The sequence below is a fragment of the Carlito syrichta genome, unplaced genomic scaffold (genome assembly GCF_000164805.1).
Source record: "Carlito syrichta isolate Samal-C Ts95f unplaced genomic scaffold, Tarsius_syrichta-2.0.1 Scaffold303113, whole genome shotgun sequence".
Taxonomy (NCBI): Eukaryota; Metazoa; Chordata; class Mammalia; order Primates; family Tarsiidae; genus Carlito; species Carlito syrichta.
The window spans coordinates 94,241-118,277 of record NW_007247209.1 but is presented as its reverse complement, the minus strand read 5'-3'; positions in this window follow the sequence as shown (position 1 = coordinate 118,277).

The window sequence follows — 24,037 nt, the reverse complement described above, 5'->3', positions numbered from 1 at the left end:
AAAGTATGTCTACTTCATTTTCCTGGAAGCTAATATCCATATAAATTCCTTTTATAATCAGAAAACTTAAATGAAACAGCATGTTGTCAAGTGCTGCAGAGGAATTGGGTTGAAGAAATGGGAGAATGAACAGAAGACTGCCTTAATGCTAAAATAAATCTTCTGAGAAACTGAAGGGGCTGATTGTTGTAGCACTGAGTAATAACTCTTTTGCTCATAGACTTCTATTTAAATATTTTGGCCAGAGTTTACAATGACATTTTTGATGTTTACATTCATCAGGGGCAAAGGAAGTTTGACGCGTGGAAAGGAGTGATTGCAACCCTATGTATTTCATACGACTAACACCTGAGAGATTGAACTTGTGCATCCCCACTCTTACTTTGTTCTACATTTTAGCTGAGTCAATGGTTATTCTTTGTACTGGAAGTCCTTTCCTGAAGGTCTGCTTAAGTGTTTAGGCAAGTTGAGAAGGCGCTGGGCAGCGAGATCCCAGAGATATCTGGGAGTTACGTAAGTGGAACCGGAGACTGGTTGGGTGAGGGTTGAGAGGAGCTGAGGATGAGAAGTTTCTAGTCTGGATGACAAAGCAGACAAGAAAAGAGGGTGCTAGGGGATGATGGAGGATGGTATGCATGTCCTGTTTGGTGCCATGGGATGTCTAGGAGCTGCTGTTCCCCAAGGGCCAGGCTTGACCTGAATGATCTAGTATATAGATTTTTTTCTTGTATTCGGTATCAAGTACTGGGGCGAGTTCATTTTTGTGTGTGTGTATGTATTCCGTATCAAGTACTGGGGTGAGTGTATTCAGTATCGAGTCCTGGGGCGAGTTTATTGACTTATTGACCTGGTGAGTGCCCACCAGGTGACTTGAGTTCTCAATGCTGACCTGAAGGAGGAAGTCCTAAAGAAGTGTTGAGGATCCTACATGCTTCCCTTCCTTGCACCACAACACCTAGTCCCCACAGGAAAGAAGAGGCATAGACAGAGAGAAGGAAGCAGCAAGCCTGTTCTGAGCTCTTTCTTTGGCTCATACGCAGATCTCCTGGGATCTCGTGTGGTCATCTTGTCAGCTTCGGTGGGCTCCTGCCTTCTAACAAGGGCTGGTACTAGCCTATGCACCCTGAAGGTGGCTGACCCTGCCCGTCAGTGGGATCCCAAACTTTTAGAATGCTATTGCTGTCCGGTCCAGGTAGGGGGAGCTGGGAAGGGGAACAGAGACCAGGCAGGTGTTGAACGATCTGCTGACTTCATACCTCTGTCCTTTAAGCTCATTCTAATGTGCTCACTCAAATTTAATCTTCCCTTTTAAAAATACTCCTCAAAATCTTAGTGGTTAAACCATGGACACCAACGGGCCCCTAGATAGAGTGTGCAGAGAGCCACAAAAAGAGACTGAAGGTGGGCCCTGGGGACACCATCGTTTAGGAAGCTTCACTCAGAGGACAAGAAGATGGAGAAGAAGGTAGCTAGAGGGAGATACAGGGAGAAACTTGAGACTGTGAGCAGGCTAGAGGAGAGAACTGGGAAAGGGCAGAAGCTTGGAGATAGGGTGGGAGGTGGAGCTGAAGGAGCTTAGGAAGGGTGAGTTCAGGTGGAGGTCTATGACAGAAGAGAACCTCAGCCTCTGAGATGCAGGTATCTTTATACATAGGGGAAGGACGGCTCATCTCTAAAAAATGTGTAGGTCTTACATGCATCAGGCACATGTCTTCTAGACCAGTGAAGGCAGTTGAAGTCTGGGCCTGCAGGAGCTCATATTTTATTGATTGATTGAGATGGGGTTTTGCTCTGTCACCCAGGCTGGCGTGCAGTGGTGTGGTCATAACTCATTGTAGCATCGAACTCCTGCTCAAGTGGTCCTCCTGCCTCAGCCTCCCCAAGTGCTGGGATTACAGGCATGAGTCACTGTGCCTGGTCAGGTAGCTCATGTTTTAGTGGAAGGATAGATACAAGAAAAATACATGAATATTTAATATCAAATAGTGCTAAGGGCTAGGAAGCAGGGTAAGGGGGCAGGGATGGTGTGAGTGGTGGTGCTGTTTGAAAGCCTGGTCTGAGAAGGCCCTTCCAAGCTTTTCACTAAGTGAGGGATGATTCTAAAAAGACCTGGAAAAGTTCCAGGCAAGGGGCTACTCGGAGAAGTACTCCCGGTGGAGCTCCCATTTTTCTGGTGAAGTAGATGGCAGGAGATGAGGGAGGTGGGAGCAGAGGAAGGAGCTGAACAGCATGGGAATTTGGTTAGTTCCTAAGGGCAGTAGGAGAGGGTCCCGCTGGGAAAGATCAGTGGGACTGGCTCAGCAAAGAGGTCTACTGGACCCAGGCCTGGGCTTCAGGCTCCCCCAGGCCACTCTTCAATTAGAGGAAGCTCCTGGACTAAGTCTCCAGCAGGGATGGGTGCTCTCTGTTGAGTTGTTGGGCGAGGGTGGAGCTGAGCATGACCCAAACAGTCTAATGCAGCCTTGGATATTGCACAGAAATGTAGTCATTACGTCTGTTAACAAAGTCTGCTTGCTTCTTTTTACTTGTGTCTATGCAGCATTAAAACAGTAGGAAGAAACAAGTGGCATTCATTCTAATAATATATTTTATTTAACCAACTCTTTAAAATATTATTTCAATCTATATTCAACATAAAATTGTTGATGAGCTATTGTGCCTTCTTTTTTGTTCTGAGTCTTTGACATCTGGTATATGTTTGACACTTGCAACACATCTTGGTGACTGCTCCCATATCTCATGTTTCAGTGGTCTCAAGTGCCCCGTGGCCGCCATGTTACACAGGCAGGTCTGAGGGTGAGATGGGATTGGGCACAGGGTAGTGGTGCTTGGATGGTTCTCTGGGAGGGTCTGGTTCTGCTGGAGGGAGGGCAGATCCTACCCTCCCTCCAAGAAGATGAATGGAAGGGCACTGGGTTCTGGTGGGAAGGTCCCCCTCCTGGTCTACCTAGACATATGGTCATGTTTCCTAAAACCTGCCCTCATTCTCTGGGGGGAAAGGCAAACCCTTAGGTCTTCACCTCAGCCACCTTCAGGGCCCACAGTGAGACGAGGAGCCCCTTCCCACTGGGCTCTGGGCTCCTGGAAGAAGGTTCTGGCCTAGGGAAGAGAGTGGATTGATCTCCATTCCTGAAGGGAGGAGAGAAGGGCTGGTTAGAAGTGAGTTATGGATGTGGACACAGGCTGAAGGTCCATGGCAGCTTCAGTGATGCAAGCTCCAGTCTTCCAAATAAAGAGACCTGGACACTTCCTGTAAGTCAGCCCTGACATCTGCAATGATTGCTGTTAGAATGTTTGTTTTGACCATTCAGATATGATAATCATGTCAAAAATTGCTGTTTTTCTACCAAAAAACAGGCATAGACCCCCTGTAAAGCCTTTGTAATCTCATGCCTCATCTTTAAATACCTGCTGTATTTTTAATGGTGAGCCATCTTTCTAAAGCCTCACTCTCCTGCAAACTTTACTTGCAAGTAAAATTTCTTTTCTCAAGGCTTTGTCTCTGTGTCCTCCTTCAGTATAATTGGGAGCTGAGCAGAGTTGGAGCATCACAGCCTGATGGCACAGGCAGAACAGCTGGGACACGCTGAAGGGGACCTGGCCACATATGTGCACCTCACTTTGGGAACCAGGTGATGCGGATTTTTCAGATCAGCCTGGGCTTCAAGAGTGTCAGCTCAATGGGTCGGCCAACCAAGCTCCAGAGAGGGTCATCAAGGGGCTGGTAAGCCTAGCTCTGGAATTGTCAGCTCTAATGGGTTGGCAAGTCAAGCCCTGAGAGTGTTGGCTCTCATGGGCTGGCAAGTCAAACCCTGAGGGTGTTGCTGGTTCGGTGGGCTGGCAAGCCCAGCCCCCCAGGTGTCTCAACTTGAGTTCTGCCTTTTCCCGGCAGCTCTCCTGGTCCAGGTGGCTCAGTCGACTGGCAAGCCAGACTCTTGGGTATATGGCTCTTCAGCTCCAATGGTCTTCTGCAATTCTTCAGGTTGCAACTCTTCAAGGTCGAGGTTCTTGTCTCATGCCCAGGAAGAATAAGGGACACAGACAGCCAGAAAGTGAGAAAGCAGGATTTATTGAGGACAGAAAAGGTCCCACAGTGGGAGGGGGCCCGAAGGGGTTGCCCGTCTGGGACCGAAAACCTGGTGCTTATATAGCCCTAAGTCCAAGCTGATTGGCTAGCACTAACTGTGAGCTGTAGCTGTTCTGATTGGTCAGTATTAAGGACCAGTTGGCAGGAGACAGGGGCCTAATGGTGAGCTGATTCGTTGCTTTTTGATCCCAGCAGTGAGTACCTAAGCTCTAGCTTGAGAGGCTTGCAGGGAGCTTGTTTACCAATGCTGAGCCTGAGAGGCCTCCGGGGAGTTTACTACATTGTTACCAGAGGACCCGCCTGTCTGCCTAGCCTTTCTCTAGCTATCTACTGTCTCACAGGTATGAGTGTATCTTTCTTCCTGTGGAATGAGGGTCCTTCAGGGCCATTGTTAAGGCCTACATTTTCTGTGACTGTATACGGTCGACCACTTACAAAGGCAGGAAAGAGGTTTGATAGCCAGGATGTGGCTGCTCTCTGCCTAGGCCCACCACAGGGACCTCTGGGTCAGCTCTCCAGGGACGGGAGGCTGTGGCTGGAGGGCAGGGTTGGGAGGTAGGAGCTGTGGTCCTCCAGAGGCCCCCAGGGCACAGTGAATGGACCGTTTGTGTTTTATGAACAGCCCAGTATCGCAGGAATGTGGCCTAGCCCCAGTTCAGGGTAAGAAGGAACTGAGAGCTGAGAAATCATAATAAAACACCCCTCCCGGGAAGCACTCGCATGAATCACAGCTAAGGTAATAATAACCCTTTTGGCAAATGCATTTTCTCTGCCCCAAGCCAAAATATGTGCAGTCACACAAAGGGCCCTGTGACCGGTGGCGCCTGCCCCCGCCAAGTGGACGCTCTTGCGGTTCTTAAATTCTGTTATTTTCATGGGGCCGGGTCTTAGGAGGAATTTAGAGGACTCTGATGCTTAATGAAACATTCTGGGGCTGTATTTATTTAACAGATACATATATTTATTGGGGTCCTAATCAGAGAAAAAGAAACTTAAAAATATCTTTATATTGATCTCATTTGTAGTTTCATATTAAGCAGTTTCTCTCCTTTTTTTTCCCCAAGAGAATTGGAAATGCCCTCCAGAATGCTACGTTGGCAGCTGAGGAGGCTGAGAATGTTGAAAGAGTTACAGACCATTTTCTTCCTATCAGACTTGACACCCTGCAACATGGTAACTATCGAGGCAGTGGGATGGCCCCGGCCCTTTACAAGGTCAATTAGCCTCTTTATGTGTGCTGAGCTCAGGTTTGAGACTTTCATGGCAGTCTGGGGTGGGATGGGAGTGGGGCGTTAGAGAGTGGGCCCCACGTAGCTGAAACCTCAGACCCGGCGGAGGGACTGAGCTCTGGGTTAACTCCACAGTGCTATGGACACCTGCCCGGAGGCTGTTGTGATGACCCAGAGTAGGTGCCACACTCTTCCCTTCTTCTTCACTCAAACCAACCTGGGGTCACAGCAGTCCCCACAAAGTGCTTCTGCACAGATGGGATGTTTTCTCCTGCAGAAATCTCCATTCCTGGCTTGGTTTCGAAGGCAGGGATCGTCAATAGAGTCCATTTCGTCTTCGGGAACCCCATCATTGCCTGTGTTCAGGATTTGGGATGGACCACGCCCTGGGATGGAGACCCCTTCAGCTGGAGATCCAGGCTCCTGACACAGTCAGCCGGAGTGTCCTGCTGTGGGATGGCTCTCTGGGCCCTGGTTTCCTTATCTTTAAAATTAGAAGGACTATTTAGGTTATTAAATGTCAGAATCCTCTGATTCTACCACCTTCCATACCTGGGCAGTCACCATCAGCCCATCAGCGACCTCATGGCCACCTCCCAGGCCAGGACAGTCACCATCAGCCCATCAGTGATACCTCTTCATGGAGAACAGACCCAGCTTCAGGTCTATCCTCAACAGGACTCCCAGGGCAACTGTGGCCACTGACTCAGCTGGTCAGGAGAAGAATCCTACTGGTGTCAGGATACCGGACCATTCATTTACTCATTCACTCGCTCATTAATTCACATACCCACTTCTCTAGCATCTTTACTGTATACTCAGAGCTGTGGGGGATATAAAGTTCATGTACAGCTTCTAGCCCCAGGTTGTTTGTTAGATGAGGGAGTATTGGAAATAAGACAAAGATACGTGTTTTAAATTTCAGATTAGGAAAGGATGCAATTATAATGCAGGACAAGAGTAGAATCTCCTGGGGGTTTATCAGAAGGCACACAATAATGACTTAAAGAGTGTATTATTAATTAATTTATGTAACAAATATCTGTTTCCTGCCTATGATGTGCAAGGCCTCAGTCTGGGCTTTGTAAGAAACACATCAGTAGATTGGATATGGACAGTACTTACTGGAAGGGCATGTGTGCATGTGTGCATCTCCATGTATGTGTGTGTATCCACGCACATGTGGGGGTGACAGAGGAGCCCCATGAGGTATCAGCTGGGCCCTGGGCTTCATGTGCATTTTCTCATTGAAAGTGAAGAGTCTACCACCTCTGTTTTCTTAGTGAGTAACCAAGGCACAGAAAAGTTAAGAAACAGAGAGGCCATGTGGCAAGTGACTGGCAGAAAGAGCCGGATGCAGCCCCATTTTGATTCCAAAGCCGGGACTTTTCTCTTTATACACATCTATAAGTAACTCCAGTGTACACCATTTCATCACAAAGAGGTGAGACTCAGTGCTGTGTGGCTCAGTGGAGGAGAGAGGGATGTGAATGGTCTAGGTCTTGTCAGCAGGTCTTCCTGATGGCCCTTCTTGGTTCTCTCCAGGTGGGAGGATTGAGGTGGCAGAGGCCATCTTAAGCTTTGTGGAAGCGTGTCCTAGAGGACAGGGCTTGTCCTGGAGGTTGGGGATTGTCCTGGGTTTCTATGGGGGCTGTTTCTAAGCACAGGGGACTCTGGGCAGGGTGGCAGACACTTCCCTACGCCACAGCAGACCTGGTGCTTGGGATGGGTGGTCCATAGTCCATGTGCTCAGCAAGGTGCTAGGGGTGGGTGTTGGAGGGTGATTATAGGTAACACTGCTCTGAGGACCTGGGCATCCTCCTGGAAACACTTGGAGGACTACACAAAACCCCAAGCCATTTCCCATGCACACTCGGGGTCAAGTTTTTTAAAAATAATAGCTGATGTGCTTTCAATTTGACTAATTTTTTCACTACTTCTTACATTGAGTGGTGTTTATCAATCACTGCTTAAAGAGACCCACAGGTGGCCAAACTGTCCAGCTATGATATAAAATACTTGTATCTGGTATACACGTAGGTACTGGCATAGCCTGATAGGAGAAGTGCATGACATCAGCCTTCAAAATAGGAGCGTGTGGGTCTCTATTCTGTGAGTGTGTTCTACCTATCTATATGCACATGTGCATGATTTAATTTTTCTGAGAGCAATCACAATGCCCTTTCTCCCTGTTGGCACAAGAGAAAATATAAAGAAGAAAATATTAATCCCATTATCCATATTCTGAGGAATGCTGTGACTATTTAGTGCGCTTCCTTCCAAATCTTTGTGGCACGTGCACGCATACACCCATGTCCTGCAGAGGCCCTATCGCCCAGATGCCAGCGTCCTCCCTACTCTTTGAGAGCCCAGGGGTCCTCCAAAAACGATGAGGTGCCCTTCTCGGAAGGGCTGCAAGGAGAGCATTGTGTGGTCTCTCACGGGCTATAGAGGTCAAGCCCTTCCAGACCTTGGCCCTGGCCTGGTCTCCTTTACCATCTCCTCCTTCCACCTTACTTTCTCCACTTCCTGGCCTGTAGCAGGCCCTTTTCTGGTCCCTAATGGCCTCTGTCCACAGCAGAGGTGAATTCTTGTAGCTTCCAGAATGGCCCTTGGATTGCTGAGCTTGACTGGCTCTGTAATTTGCAGGGCACAGTGAAAAATGAAAACACAAAGTCCCTTGTTCAAAAAGCAGGATAAAAGCTTTTCCTGTGGTCTCTCTCTTGACCTGTCATGGTGTTTTTCATTTGCTATTTAATGTCCTGCAAGAGCAGACTTGTGCAGGAGCCAGGGCCCACCCTGTGACTTGGCTTGTGGGGTGGGGTATGGGCAGGGGCCATGTGCCTGATGCCAACCCTCCTGCACAGGTGCTCGGGCAGAGACGATTCTGGGGAGGTGGAGACTGCCAGAGGTAGCATGCTCCATTGAATCCTCAGACTTTATTTATTTATTTATTTATTTGAGTTGGAGTCTCATTCTGTCACCCAGACTGGAGTGCAGTGGCCGCTCCTGGCCACCGCAGCCTCGACCTGCTGGGCTCCGGCGATCCTTCCGCCTCAGCCTTCCGAGTAGCCGGAATTACAGGCATGCGCTACCATGCCCGGCTGATTTTTTGATTTATCGTAGAGATGAGGTCTCGCTGCCCAGGCGGGTCTCGAACCCGCAGGCTCAGGCAATCCACTCACCTCAGCCTCCCAAAGGCGCGGGATTATAGGCTGAGCCACCGAGCCCGGCACCAGACTTTATTTACAAAACACATATTCAAAGAAAATTGCTAAAGGTCTCAAGACAGGGACCTAGAGCTGTGACCAGTGCCTGTTCTGAGTGTGGGTGTTGTGCCTTTTGGCTATGTGGTCACATGCCCAGGCAGTCAGCCCTGTGGCTGAGGAGAGGACACAGCCTGGAGGAACTCAGCCCATGGGAGTGACTGGTGCGGACTTTGGTCACAGACCTGGAGAGAAAACCACAGGGCCCCTCTGAGGCAGGCTTCTGTCATTGGCCTGAGGCAACCTCCAAAGGGTAGCCAGAGAAAAGCACTTTCTCTAAAACACGTGGATTCACTTGGTTGTTTTATTTTGCTAGTCTGTCTTTTCATTACCTTAAAAATAACACTTTTGCAAAACTGTAGAGTACAATTCTGGGATGAAGGAGGGGTGGATTTAGGTAGAAATCCTTCACTTTGTCCGCAGACAGTCTTGTTATTCTGCCATGGGGGGTGGGGGGAAGCTCGAAGGTAGCAGAGGTCACCTGGAGGATGGGATAATTGATGTGACAGACAGATGAACCCTCCCACTCTACCTGCTGTGCTTAAAAGACCCAAGAAAGAGCTGTCCCTAGGGGAGTCCAGCTGGGCCCTGGGCCCTGCACATTTATCACAGAGCTGCCTAAAAGAAAGCGCCTGGGGCACACCTAGCCACGGGGGAGGAGACTGGCCACCAGCACAAGTGCAGAGTGAGGGATGTGTAGATAGGAAACACCTGTTCTCCAGGCGTCACGTCTGGCCAGGCATTGTTTTATATTTGCGTGTTCTCCTTTCAGTTCATTCAAACTCAATATAGTGGTGAAATTAAGTACATCATCAACCTAAAGCTACCAAAACCAAATGCATAAATGGTAGGATTTGAAAAATCTGTAATAGCTGGGGTGAGCCTGGCCCGCGGCCAGCCTGGCCGGCCGGACAATGAAAGCAGTGTGCGTGCTCAGGCCCTGCAAGCCCTCAGACCGCAGCCGGCAGGGTGAGTTTCCACCCCGGGTGGCCTGGGGATCTGCTCCAGCCTGAGGAAGGGCTTGGGTGGGGCCCCAAAGGAGCTGGAGGGTTGCCGGGGGGCTCTAACCTGCAGACGTGAGCCCCCAAAGCCGGCTGTCGTCAAGCAGGCCGCGGGGGGAGCCGTGTGGTGTGGGAAGCAGGGGCGGTGGAATCTGGAGGGGGAAGGTGTGGAAATTTGACACAAACGCAAATGTTTTACCTTCTAAATCACCTCCATCTTCGCAGTTGAAATTCACCCTGAACTTCCCACCCCAAATGTCTCGTGGAGGGGGAGCCCGGGTAGCTTCTCGCTTTCCAAAGTCACAAGTCATAATTCTTTCTTCCTGCTGCAGCCTGAGTTCTGAATGTGCTGCTGAGATGGTGTGAAAATCTCTGAGAACATCTTGGGACCCTCACCTCCACCCCTGTCCGGACCCTGCAGAGAAAAACTGAGTCCTCGGGCCGACTTTTCGTGGTGGTTCCGTCTAGAGTTTGCTTCACTAAGGAGCTCTTTTCACCATGACAGCCCAAGGCTCATGTCCCGTCAGAAATGATTCACGGACCACCTTTCAACCTAAATGACCTTTGAGAGAATCAAGGCCCAAGTAGTGCATTGGCCGAGGCCATACTGGGTGCTCCTTTCCCCTGCCCTCTGGGCAATTCCCTGCTCACACTGGGAGCACTGTTGCTTCCCAGGTGCTGGTCTCCAGTTGTCAGATGTCTGAGATGCCTGGATGCTCCCTGGTGTACTCAGGGATTGGGACACATGGCTCTGTCCTGCACCAGTATGACCCCTGGACTTAGCAGCCAGAGCCACCTACAGGTACCTGGGTCCCTTTTGTTCTTGGTCCTCCCAGTGCCCCAAGACATCTGCAGGAAGTCCGCTTCCCCAAGCCTGCCTCAACTTCCCAGGGCTGCTGTCACAAATGACCACAAACCCGTGGCTTCAAACAACACGTACTTATTCTCGTACTGTTCTGTGTGTCAGGAGTCCACAGTAGATCCTCTGGGGGCTCTGAGAGGCAAATACATTTTCTGGCCTTTCCAGCTTCCGGAGGCTGCTTGCATTCCTCAATTTGTGGCCCCTTTCTAGAACCCCTTTCTTTTGTTGTCTTGTCTACTACTGCTGGACTGTGGGAGGCTGAGGAGCCGCCCTCAATGAAGTTCAAGCCCTAATCCCAGATCCTGGGAAACATAACCTTCCATGGCAAAAGGGTATCTTAGTCCATCCTGGCTGCTATAACAAAATCCCGTAGACCGAGTGGCTTATAAACAACAGACATTTATTTTGTACAGTCCCAGAGCCGTGTCTGGAGAGGACTTGAATTCTGGTTCCAGATGACACCTTCTAACTGTGTCCTCATGGCAGAAGGGCCAAGGCCTTAATAGAACACAGCCCTCATGACCTATTCACTCCCAAAGGCCCCACCTTCTAACACTGTCACATATGAATTCAGACCATCGCATGGGTCTTCTCAGGTGTGATTGCGTTAAGACTTCTGGGATGGGGAGTTTACCCTGGATTATTCTGAATGCAGGTGGTCTCTAGAGGCTGGGAATGGCAAGGAAATGGTTCTCTTACGGAGACTTCAAAATGATCCAGTCCTCTGACACCTCAATTGGAGCCTAGTGATACTGATTTTGGGTTTCTGAGCTCCAGATTGTAAGGAAATAAATTAGTATTGTTCTAAACCACTAGATTTGTAGTCATTTTGTTACAGCAGCAAGAGGAAGCTAATACACATGGACTCAGGCTTCCTTCTAGGAGGAATTTAGGGAGGAAACCTGGTTAAAAGAGGCGAGGGATGAGGGGACTTGGCTTGAAGCTGCCTTTGCTTAAACATGAGCAGTTTCACTTAGAAATGAGGTTATTTAGGGTGCCTGGGCTGTGTACTTAGAGATGGAGATTGAGAGTGTTTGTCTGGGGGCTAACACTCTCCCTAGCACCCCCCCCCATACCTCCAGGATATTTGCATTTTCCTGCCAGGGCATAGAATAGCAATTGCTAAAATTTTCAACCTTCATTCTGGCTCTAGGTTTCTACTTCCTAGATTTTTAAAAACTTTCTTTCTTTAAAAGTTTGCTTGTTAGCCGGGCTCCGTGGCTCAGCCTGTAATCCTGTGCTTTGGGAGGCTGAGGTGAGTGAATTGCCCTGGGCAACTTGGCGAGACCTCGTCTCCACAATAAATCAAAAATTAGCCAGGTGTGGTAGCGCGCGCCTGTAGTTCCAGCTACTTGGAAGACTGAGGCGGAAGGATCACCGGAGCCCAGCAGGTTGAGGCTGCGGTGGCTGGGAGCAGCCACTACACTCCAGTCTGGGTGACAGAGTGAGACTCCAACTCAAAAAAAAATTTTTTTTCTTGTTATTTTTATCAGTTATACATCAAACGAATTTGAAGGTAAAACAGCAACGCTTTCACAAGACTCTTCTACAATTTCTCTCTTTCGGCCAACTCTTCTAGCATTTACCTGGAGATAATTAAATAACATGTCTATACTACCACTTCCTGATTTTTCACCTTGGATCTTGGTCATTGTTTGTTGACCTTCCACCATGGAGGACTCCAGATCTCTCTCTCTCTCTTTCTCTTTTGAGTTGGGGTCTCACTTTGTTGCCCAGGCTTGAGTACAGTAACATGATCATGGCACACCACAACCTCAACCTCGTGGGCTCAGGTGATCCTTCTGCTTCAGTCTCCTGAGTAGCTGGGACTACAGATGTAAGCCACCACACCTGGCTAATTTTTTTTTATTTTTTGTAAAGGTGAGGTTTCCAGTAGTGTCATCACCATTTCACCAAGATGAATAGTTGGTGTTTACTATTCACAGTAAAGTCATTAGAATAATAAGACTACTTCTCTTTACCTGAACAGCTTTTTGTTTTCTCTGCAGTTAGTGATTATTTTTATTTTATTTTTTATCAGGGGAGAGAGTGAATATAGTCTCCACTACCACAAATTATGCAGTCGAGTTTCCCACATTTGGGGAAATCGCAGGGGTCAGCACATCTGGAGTGCAATGGATAAGCATTGCTCTGGGAAAACCACCTTCATGATCATGGTATCTCCCCTGCCAGGTAAATAAATTTTTTGTTTTTTCATCTGCATTATTTTCTATGTATTTATCACCATGACAACCCCAAACTTGTATAAATCTCCTTATATACTATGTCTCTATTTTCTCTTCTCCTGAAGCCAGGGCCCATGCTCCAGTCAAACTGGCTGCTGGGCAGTGATCTGGGGATCCCCCTGCACCCCCTCCTGGCCCTCCATACCCTATTTGGACTGAGTGGACTCCATCCAGTCTCCCAATTCCCCTCTTATCTCATTGACTTGTTGGTTCCTTGTGGCTAACATTTTCCAGGAACTTCCTGAGAAAGGGTGCAGGAAGGTCACTTGGGAAGCTCTTGCAATTCTGAACATGTCTTTATTTTATATAGTTTGGGCTAGAATTCCAGGCTGGAAATCATCTCAGAATTTGGGGGGCACTGCTCCCTGTCTTCTGCCTTCCAAGGTTGTGGTTGAGAAATCCCAGAGCCATTCTGACTCTTGACTCATTGTATGAATCCTCCTCTTTTCTCCCTGGAAACTTCTCTTTGTCCCCTGTATTCTGAATTGGCACAGGTTTAACAAAAAGAAATACAGAAAGCCCAGATAAATTTAGATTTCAGATAAACAATGTTTTTTTTTTTCTGTATAAGTATACCCCAAATATTATATGGAACATGCTCATATTAAAATTTGACTTGTTGATCTGAAATCCAAATTTCACTGGGTATCCTGTATTTTATCTGGCAACCCTAGGAGGGGAGTGCTTTTCAGTGGTTTCAGGGCAGGGTGTTCTGGTCACTCCTGATACAGTAGTGTCTTTAGGCCTCCCTGAAAAGGAGTAAGCCTGACACAGCACTTGGGAGCCCACTGGGGCTGAAGGCGGCGGGTCTGTACATAGAGCATATAAGATTCGTTTACTCCTTGGCTTTCAGCCTGGTACTCTCTCCCTCTACTCTGTCCCTCATCCTGGAGTCCCTCAGTTTCACTTTCTCCAGGGAATAAAGCAGCTGGTCTGCTGGGGTTGAGGCAGGGGACATAGAGGACCCGATGCTTTCTAAGCAGGCTTACAACCACTCTTCTGTTTGTGGTCCCTTCCCAACTTCCTGAGATAGCTGTGCTGCCCGCGCCTGCACCTTCTGGGTCTTCCCAGGGGTTAACTGGGGCTGCCCTGTCTCCTGGCTGAGCATTTGGCTGTCTTGGACTTGTCAGTTCCACTCGTGCCTCCCTTGTTGTTGCCTCTTCTGGTTCTTTTTATGGATTTCTGCCATTAAAAGACTCTCCTGCCATCTGTGCTGGGCTTCTGGAGGGGGGTGATTAAATACTTTTGTTGGTTCCATCATCTTTGAAAGGAGCTCACCCCAATTCCATTTCTTACCTTGCCTGCCTCTCCCAACGAACATGTGTTGTCAGACCCACCATATAATAACTGTGTCCTGGCCATGTCACTCAGCCACTCTGGGAAGTAGAACCCAGGTCCTCAGTTTTTAGGTGAGAAAAGTGAATTCAGTGAGTTGGTGGCTTCTGTCACATTCCAAGGTCCCACAGCTAGGGAATGGGCAGAAGTGGGTGTGGGGTCCCTGCACTTGACCTCTGACCCAGTGCCTCTCTAGGGGTTCTATTTAACCCCCTTGAGAGTCAGGGCAATTGAACCCTTCCTCTCAGTTCCTGCTAACACTGCTGGGTGGGTCTGCCCAGTGTCCCTTTCATGACTTTGCTTGCTGCAGAGGGTGGTAAAGTGTGAGCACCTGCTTGGTCTACTAGAATGGAGTCCCTGGAAACAGATGCCTCAGGGAGGTGGAAGAGGCAGGGGGCTGTGCTATCTCTCCACCTCCTGGCCCACCCCAGGCCTTTTTCTGAGGTCAGGGTCAGCACAGAGGATTCCAAAAACTCACACCACTTGGCTGCCTTCCTTTGGATATTTTCCCTTCTTGATTTCTTTTGGTTGGTGTCCAGATACTTTAAAAAAAGCTTTGTATTTTCTCACTGTTGAGCATCGCAACATGGATGATGTTATTATATTAAAAAAAAAACAAAAAACAAAACTTAACCAAACTGCAACTTTCGGGTACATGATGGAGAAGGCTGATTTTTAAAATCGAGTAGATGATTTTTATGTTGTGTGCACTTATTATAAACAAACTGAACAACCCGGGTAAGCCTGAGTGCCCTTTTGTTCTCATATTTATGTCTACTACTGATGGTTTTGTGGAAAAACTATGTTTTACAATTTTGAAGTATCTACACCCTATGTAAAATTTAATCGTGTCTTATTATTGCATTGGGTATTAACACTCATAGTTTATTTATTGAGGAGTTTTCTCCAGGGTTTGCTGAACATGAGGGGTTGTGGTATGATGCCTTGGTGAATGGGAGGAGGTTATATTAATGTATGGCAGGGAACAAAATATTACCCTGAATTTCGAGGAACACATGAACTCCCAGCTCTGTGGTTCCCAGCCGGATGGTCTTGCCTCCCAAGGCAACAACTTCATTTTCCAGTTGGAAGAATTAGGTGTGCAACTCCCTCCCTGTGTGGGAGGCATCTGAGGAAGCTGTGTGTGAGACCTCCTTAGGACCAGGTCCCGGGGGTGTGCCCAGGCCAGGAGGGTGGCAGATCTACAGGGTCAATTCAGATGTGACAGCACAGGAGGAAGGCCAAACTGTGCATGAGAGCTTACCTGGGGAAGGTTGGTTCTACCTCTGAGGTGGGCTGGGCCTTGGGAGGGGTCCTGGGAAGCAGAGGGGCACATTAGTGGAAACGAATGGTGGGGTGGCTGTACCTGTCAGGCTGGTCCCCTGATGTCCAGGAGCAGAGGTGAGGGTGAGCCTGGTGTGGCTGTCGTGTCAAGGAGCAGGAGACACTGGGCAGGGAGTTGCCCTCAAACAACTAGAGTCCTCGTTCTCTTGTGTTTGAAGCAATGCCCCAAGTAATGATGTGGAAATCAGTGACACTGGGAATGTGCTTTCTGCTGGAGCAGGGACAGAAGGCCCCCCCCCCGTGAGTGGCAGTAATGACCCCATCTGGAGCTGGGTGACCCCGATCCCTGGGTACTTCTGGGCTTGAGAGACACCTTGACTGGCTCAAGGGTTAGCTTCAGCTGCTCTTCTGGCCACTCTGTGAGCAGGTCAGGATAGGAAGGCCTGGTTCACCAGCTCTGCCAGGATGTCCTGTGACCATCTTGGAGAGAGTCCCCTCATCCAAGTTGATGGTCATTCCATCTGAGTGTTCGGTTCCAGGCATTTGACTCCTCTGGGCAGCTGGGTGAATACTGCTTCTAGGTCCAAACTGCTGTGCACAGGTGTGGTGGGTTGAATGGTGACCCCCAGAATGATCAGTGTCTGGAACATGAGAATGTGACCCTATTGGGAAAAGGGTCTTAGCAGATATAATTAAGAATCTTGAGGTAAGACCATCCTGGGTTAGGGTGGGCCCTAAATTCAATGACAAATGTCCTTACAAGAGACAGAAGAGGACAGACACAGACATGAAGAAGGCAACGTGAAGACAATGCCAGACACTGGAAAGATGGGGCCACAAGTCTGGGAATGCTGATAGCCACCGGAAGGTGGAAGAAGCAAACAAGGATCCTCCCTGGAGCCTCTTGATGGAGCACACAGTACTTTGACTTTGGACATCTGAACTCCAGAATTGTGAATTGTGAGTGGATACATTTTTGTTGTTTTAAGTCATTAAATAACACAACAGGTAAGGGAGGAATCTGGAGAGAAGCCACTTTGATGCCATCTGGTGGCTGTGGTGGTGTGTGTGCACATTCATGGGCACATGCATATGCCTATGTGCCTGCTGTATGTGTTTGTATGTGCATGTGGGGCAGCAGGGAGTGAGGATTAAGGTTCCAGGGTGTCTGAGTGATCTGCAGGAAGGGCAGTCTCTGTGGGGGTCTTGGCTTCAGCAGCAGTTGGAATGTCCAGGAAAAGGTGGTGGCCATGGTAGGGGATGGACAATGGATGCTGGCTCATAGCCCACCACCCACAGCCTGCAGCCCACCTGACCTTCCTACAGCCATGGTGGCTTGAGCACAGGAGGCTTCCACCTCCACCATTCCCTGAACACCTGGGATCCTCAACCACAACTCGTGGCCATGGGGATCCCAGAAAAAGTCACCCAGGATCCTGTTCCCTCTGAGGCTGGGCAGAGTGGTTCAGGATTCTCACATCCTGTGTGACTCACATGCAGGTTAGGGCTGAGGGTATGGTTAAGGGTGGAGCTGCTAGGATCTCAGTAGGGCAATCATGGAGATGAGGTGGTTACTATGTCCCCTTTGCTTCATGCCAAATGAGGATCCCCTATTCAGTCTCTGAGGAGGATCCCCTAATGTGGGAGCTGGGACCACCAGAGAAACCCAGCCCAGCATGAGGCAGCTCAAGTCACCAGGCAAGAGGAAGGACAGCTCTGCTTAGTTGACACCTGCGCCATGCCAGGGCCTGGGGCGAATATTGTGGGTACCCTTCCACTCCATGGAGCCTGGGGTCATCCTCCCAGCCACTCAGCTGCGGGTGACAACCAGATGGCTATCCCTTCCCATCACTGTCTCTGTTAATACATCTGGACAAAAACCATGGACAGCCTGGCATTAGAGGGAGATGGATGGCACAAAAGATGGGTACAAAGGTGACAGAGCAACTGTCTCTGTGAAAAGTAGACAGAGCTCAAGGACTGTTAAAAAATGTTCAAACTAATTAAATCAGAATTATAATTTAATTTGGATTTAAACTAAGTTTGAAAATTAAAATTAGAATAAAAGAATTCTATTGGTATCCTCAGACAGAATTAAAAAGATATTATGTCATAGAATAGTAAGTTATTAAAAAAGAACAATTTTAAAGCAAGAGCTAGATGCAAAAAATGACTCGAAGTCCTCTACCCTCTGGGGTCACTCTTCCTTTGAAACCCACATGAAAGGCCTGAGCTTCCAACAGCCTTGCTAGGAGGGAAGTCTTCACTGCCCCTGCTGACTTCAGGGTCGTCCTGTCATTGGTTGATTTCCTGTGGCTGCTTTCCCTTTAAAGTGGGAGTTGAAATGGACGCCATTCCCCTACTTGCTCTCCTCAAAACACGTGACTCAGAGCTGCTGCGTGTTGCAGGGGTTACAAGAGGTTTGGTTGTAAGGGAGCAATTAAAGGTGGGAAAGGTCCTCCTTCTGTCAAGAGGTGGGGTCTCCCAGATCGGGAAAGGCTCTGTGACTATTTTTAACAATAATAGCTTTATTGAGATAAAAGCATGTATTGTACAATTTAGCCTACTGTGATCTGAACGTTTGTGTCTCACCCAAATTCATAGTTAAAAACGTAATCACTAAGGTGCATAGGTATTAGGGGTTAGAGCTTTGGGAGGTGATTAGGTCATGAGGGTAGAGCCCTCATGAATGGGACTAGTGCCCTTATAAAGGAGGCTCCAGAGAGCTATTCTTCTTCTCTTCCACCATGTGAGAACATAGCTAGAAGGCACCATCTATGAATTAGAAAGAAGGCCCTTGGCAGACACCAAATCTGCTAGTGCCTTGATCTTGGACTTCCCAGAACTGTAAGAAATAAATACTATTGTTCATAAGCTACCCAGTTTATAGATGAAGACAGGCCCATTTAAATAATGTAATTAAAAATTAAATGTTTTTTGTATATTCACAGAGTTGTGCAACCATTATCACAGTTAATTTTAGAGCATTTTGGTTCTCCTTAATTATCACCTCCTTAATTCCCTAATCTTCACCCTTCCTCTCTCACCTTAGCAACCACTAAACTACTTTCTGTCTCTACAGATTTCCCTGTCTAGACATTTTATATGAATGGAATTATATGATCTCGTGTACCTGGCTTCTTTCATTGAGCATAATGTTTTTAAGGTTCATTCATTTTGTTGCACTTATCAATACTTCATTGCTTTTTATGGATGGATAGTATTCCACTGTATGGTTATCCCACATTTTGTTTCTCTGTCAGTTGATGGACATTTGAGTTTCTAGCAATCCTAGTAGAAGTGGTATCTCATTGTGGTTTTGATTTGCATTTTTCTGATGACAAATGCTGTTGAGTATATTTTCATATGCTTATGGGCCATTGGATCTCTTCCTTGGAGAAATGTCTGATAATTCCCTTAGCCCATATTTAAATTGAGTTATTTGTCTTTTTTGGGGTTGGGGTTGAGATCTCACTCTATCCCTCAGGCTGGACCGTCTGGGTTCAGGCGATCCTTCCACCTCTGCATCCTGAGTAGCTGGGACTACAGGTGTGTGCCACCACACCCAACTAATGCTTTTTGATTTTTGTGTGTGTATGTGCAGAAATGAGGTTTTCCTATGTTGCCCAGGTTGGTCTTGAACTCCTGGGCTCAAGCAATCTGCCTGCCTCAGCCTCCCAAAGTGGTAGGATTACAGGCGTGAGCCACCATGCCTGGCCATTTGTCTTTTTGTTACTGTGTTGTAAGAGTTCTTTATACATTCTAAATGCAAATCCTTTATCAGATGGATTATTTGTTGATATTTTGTCTCATTTAGTGGATTGTTTTTACCTTCTTGATGGTGTTTTTTGAAGCACAAAAGGTATTAATTTTGATGAAGTCCAATTTATATTTTTTCTTTTGTTGCTTGTGCTTTTTTCCCCCCCAAATCCAAGATTATGAAGATTTACCTCATGTTTTTTCTAAGAATTTTATCTCTTACATTTAGATGTTCCCTTCATTTTAGTTCATTTTTGTAGATAGTGTGAGGTCAGCTTCATTGCTTTGCTTGTGGCTATTCATGTGTCCCAGTACCATTTATTGAAAAGAACAGTCCTTTCTGCATTGTTTGGTCTTGGTATCCTTGTCAAAAATCTGTTGACCAGATGGAAATAATAGACACTGGGGACACTAATAAGGGAGGAGGTGGGGAGGAGGTTAGGGTTCGGTAACTACCTATGGGGTACAATGTTCACTATCTGGGTAATGGGCCACCTGAGAATCAAACCCACCACTACACAATACATCCATGTGCACCCCCTGAATCTAAAAAAAAAAGTTGACTGTAGATGTGTGTGTTTATTTATGAATTCTAAATTCTATTCAATCCAGCTATATGTCTGTCCTTGTGCCAGTACCCCACTGTCTTGATTACTGCAGGTTTTCTCTTTGTTTGTTTTTTGTTTTTGTTTTTGAGCCAGGGTTCACTCTGCTGCCCAGGCTGGAGTGCAGTGGCATGATGATGGCTCATGGTAGCCTCAACCTCCTGGGCTCAAGCGATCCTTCCGCCTCAGCCTCCTGAGGACTACAGGCATGTGCTATCACTCCTGGCTAATTTTTGATTTTTTTTGTAGAGATGAGATCTCACTATGTTGCCTAGACTGGTCTCTAACTCATGGGTTCAAGTAATCGCAAAATTTTGGGATTACAGACGTGAGCCACACCTGGCTTGATTACTGGTTTTGAAATTAAGAAATTTGAGTCCTCCTACTTTGTTCTTTTAAAAATTGTTTTGGCTATTCTGGGTTCCTTTCAATTCCATATGAGTTTTAGAATTAGTTTGTCAAAGTCTACAAAGAAGTCAAATGGGATTTTAGTTGGGATTGTACTGAATCTGTAAATCAGTTTGGGGAGTATCACCACCTTAGCAATACTGTCTTCCAATCTGTGAACATGGAAAGGTTTCCCCATTATTTCGGTCTCCCTTAATTTCTTTCAACAGCATTATATAATTTTAAGAGTATGTTTTCCATCACTTTGTTAAATGTATTCTAACTATCTTATTCTTTTGATACTATTGTATATGGAATTGTTTTCTTAATATTTTAGTGGATTCCTCAGGGTTTTCTACATGCAAATTTATCACCTGTGAGTAGAGATAGTTTTACTTCTTTCTTTATAATGTGGATGCCTTGTCTTTCCCTCCCTCTCTCCCTCCCTGCTTTCTTTCTTTCTTTCCTTCCTTAATTTCCCTGACTTCAACCCCCAATACAATGTTGAATAGAAGTGATGAGAACAGACTATCCTTGTCTTCTTATTGATTTGAGGGAGAAAGCATCCAGTCTTGCATCAACAAGTATAAATTTAGGTGTAAATTTTTTGTAGGTGCACTTTATCAGGTTGAAAAAGTTCTCTTCATTTCTAGTTTGCTGAGTTTTTTAAAAAATCATGAAATTGTGTTAAATTTTATCAAAAGCTTTTTCTGCATCTATTCAGATGATCATATGATATGTATTTTTTATTATATTGATATGATGTATTATATTAATTGACTTCAGATACTGAACCAACTTTGCATTCCTGGGACACATTCTACTTGGTCATGGTGGAATGTATAATTCTTTTTATGTGTTGCATATTCAGTTGGCTGATATTTTATATTCATACAAGATATTGCTCTGTAGTTTTCTTTTCTTGTAGTATTTTTTTCTTATTTTGGCATCAGGGTAATATTGGTCCCATAAAATGAGTTGAGAAGTGTTCATGCCTTTTCTGTTTTTTGGAAGAACTGTGAAGAATTAGCATTAGTTCTTTCCTGTTTGGTGGAATTCAGTGAGGAAATCTAGGCCTGAGATTTTCTTTTGATTATTAGTTCAATCTCTTCATTTGTTATAGGTCTATTCAAATTGTCTTCTAGAATTACTTTTAGTAGTTTGTGTCTTTCTAGGGATTTGTCCATTTCATCTAAGTTATACAATTTGTTGGTGTACAGTTGTTCATGGTATAACACTTTTTATTTCTTAAGAGTCATTAGTTATGTCCCCTCTTTCATTTCTGATTATAGTAATTTAAGTCATTCCTCTTTTTCTTGGTCCATTTTGCTAGAAGTTTGTCAGCTTTGTTGACCTTTTCAAAGAACCAGCTTTTCATTGATATTCTCTATTGTTTTACTATCCTCTATTTCACTTATTTCTGCTCTAATTTTTATAATTTCTTTTTTTTTTTTACTTGTTTTAGGTTTGTTTTGCTCTTATTTTTCTGGTGTTTTAAGTTGAAAGTTAGGCTACTGGTTTGAGATCTTTCTTTTTTTGTGAGATAGGCACTTATCGCTATGAATTTTCCCTTTAAGTACTGCTTTAGCCACATCCTATAAGTTTTGGTGTGTGTGTTTTTGTTTCATTCATTTCAAAGTATCTTTAAATTCCCTTTTTTTTTTTCCTTTGACTCATTGGTTATTTAGGAGTGTGTTGTTTATTTTCTTCAGCTGGCTTCCTTCAGCGCATGCAGTGAGGTTTCTGAGGGACTTTTTTCTTTCAAAAATAAGTGTGGCAGATAAAAAAATGACCACAAATTTGCTGAAAGTCCTCTTCTCAAGAGGTGGAGTTTCTGGCTCCCTTCCCCTTGAATCTAGATAGGCTCTAGGCAGTTATGACCAGCAGAATGCAGAGGACTTGATGTCACGTGACTTCTTTTTATTTTGAAAAATCTGATTTTATTTTCCGAATAAAGTATATTCATGTTAAATTTAGAATGGCTAGCTTTCCATTGATCTCCTTTTATTTAAGGATCCATCTCATTCTATGTAGTTTTCTACCCCTATATTTTAACAGTACTAAGAACTGTGTAAAAGGTAGCATCTAACACCACATTTTATAGAAAAAAGTTTAAATGTAGGATCTATTTCTAAGATGCCTTTCTGAAAGGTCAAGGCATTGGCAATTCTAATCTAAAAATAAAATACTTTTAATTATTATTCAAAATTTAAGTAACAATGGTTTTAAGAGCTAAAAATGAGATCTCTTTTAAAGCAGAAATTAGTTTACTTCTGAGGGACTCATACCTGACAACTCAAAGTAAACATAATACTCCATACAACTTCAAAATTACTAAATGCAGTATTTCACCTTGGAATAAGAAAATTATTAAATGGAATTTATAAATTATGATATATATACAGTAATACACAATTTTAACTGTCTTGTTGGCTAGCAGAATTATGAAATAAAAAACAAATTTTATATTCAAGAGACACATGATAAATGTACTTTCATTGTTTTATTTAAGGATCCATCTCATTCTATGTTGTTTTCTACCCCTATATTTTAAAATCACGACCAAAGACCAAGAGTCAATCCATTTTTCTGCATTGAACAGCCAGTAGGTACTGGTCTTATATATGTAATTTTTTATTAGCCCAATTCTTTACAAACGTGATTCAGGAACACTTGGGAATTCCAGATTGGATGTTGCATGACTTCTAAGGCTAGGTTGGAAGAACTTTTGAAACTTTCGCTTCAGTGTCTTGGAATCCTTACTTGGGAGGGGGTTATAGTGGGCAGCCATTATGTAAGAAGTTCAACTACCCTGAGGCCACAATTCTATGATGAAGCCCAAAAGGTATTTAGAGAAGGCTCTTGAGAGAGAGGAATGCTGACCAACCCCTAACTATTCCTATCATCCCATCCCAGGTACTGTACAGGTGGTAAAATAAGTCATCTTGGTGATTGTGGCTCCAGAAGATGCTATATCAAGAAGAAGTGAGGCCCAAAATTTGGCTCTGATTGAGCCATCCCTGTCATCTCCTGCTATTATTATTTAAGCACAAGGAGGTTGTAGACACTGTAGAGCAGAGGCAAGCTTTCTTCCCTGTGTCTGCCTTGATTTCTGACCTACAGAATTATAAGCAGAAATAAAACGGCTTTTATGGCACCGTTTTTTTTGTTTTTGTTTTTGTTTTTTTACAAAGGAAACCATGCAGACTGCATTCTCTCTCTCTCGCTCTCCCAGAGGAAGAGAAGAATGATCATCAATAGAAAATGGCAGTTTATAGCACTAAATTTTGAGGTGGTCCTTACACAGCAAATAGAAATCAGAACAGTAAATTTGTTCCATTTATATTTATTGTTATTATAATTATCAATTCACTTTTTGGGGCTTCACTTTCCTCATCTGTAAAATGGAAATAAGGCTTTGAATACAATTTGAGGATTAAATTTAAGTATTAAGTAAAATGATATATGTACAGTGCTTACTTAGCACAGTGACATACACAAAGCATTTACAAAGTTAACTGGAAACAAAAAGTACTATACATATATGTTACAATTTTTTTCATTTACTTGATAATTTGAGACAGTTTTTGTCTAAACCTTTCTTTAATTTCTTGCAGTAGCTCTATTCACAATAGCAAAAACATGGAACCAACCAATCCACCCATTGAAACTGGACTGGATAAAAAAATATGGTACATATGCACAATGGAATATTATACAGCCATAAAGAAGGACAAACATATGGACTTCATAGTAACTTGGATGGATTTAGAGTCTTATCATATTCAGTGATCTATCACAGAAACAAAGAACAGAGTACCATATGCTCACACTCATAAGCAAACCTTAAACAATTATCATAATACTATAAGAAAGGAATTGGCAGTAGTGGGAAACTGCCAGGGAGGGGGTGTGAAATTGGCAGTTGAGGGAAACTGCCAGGGAAGGGAAGGGCACACCTCATCAACAAGGGTAC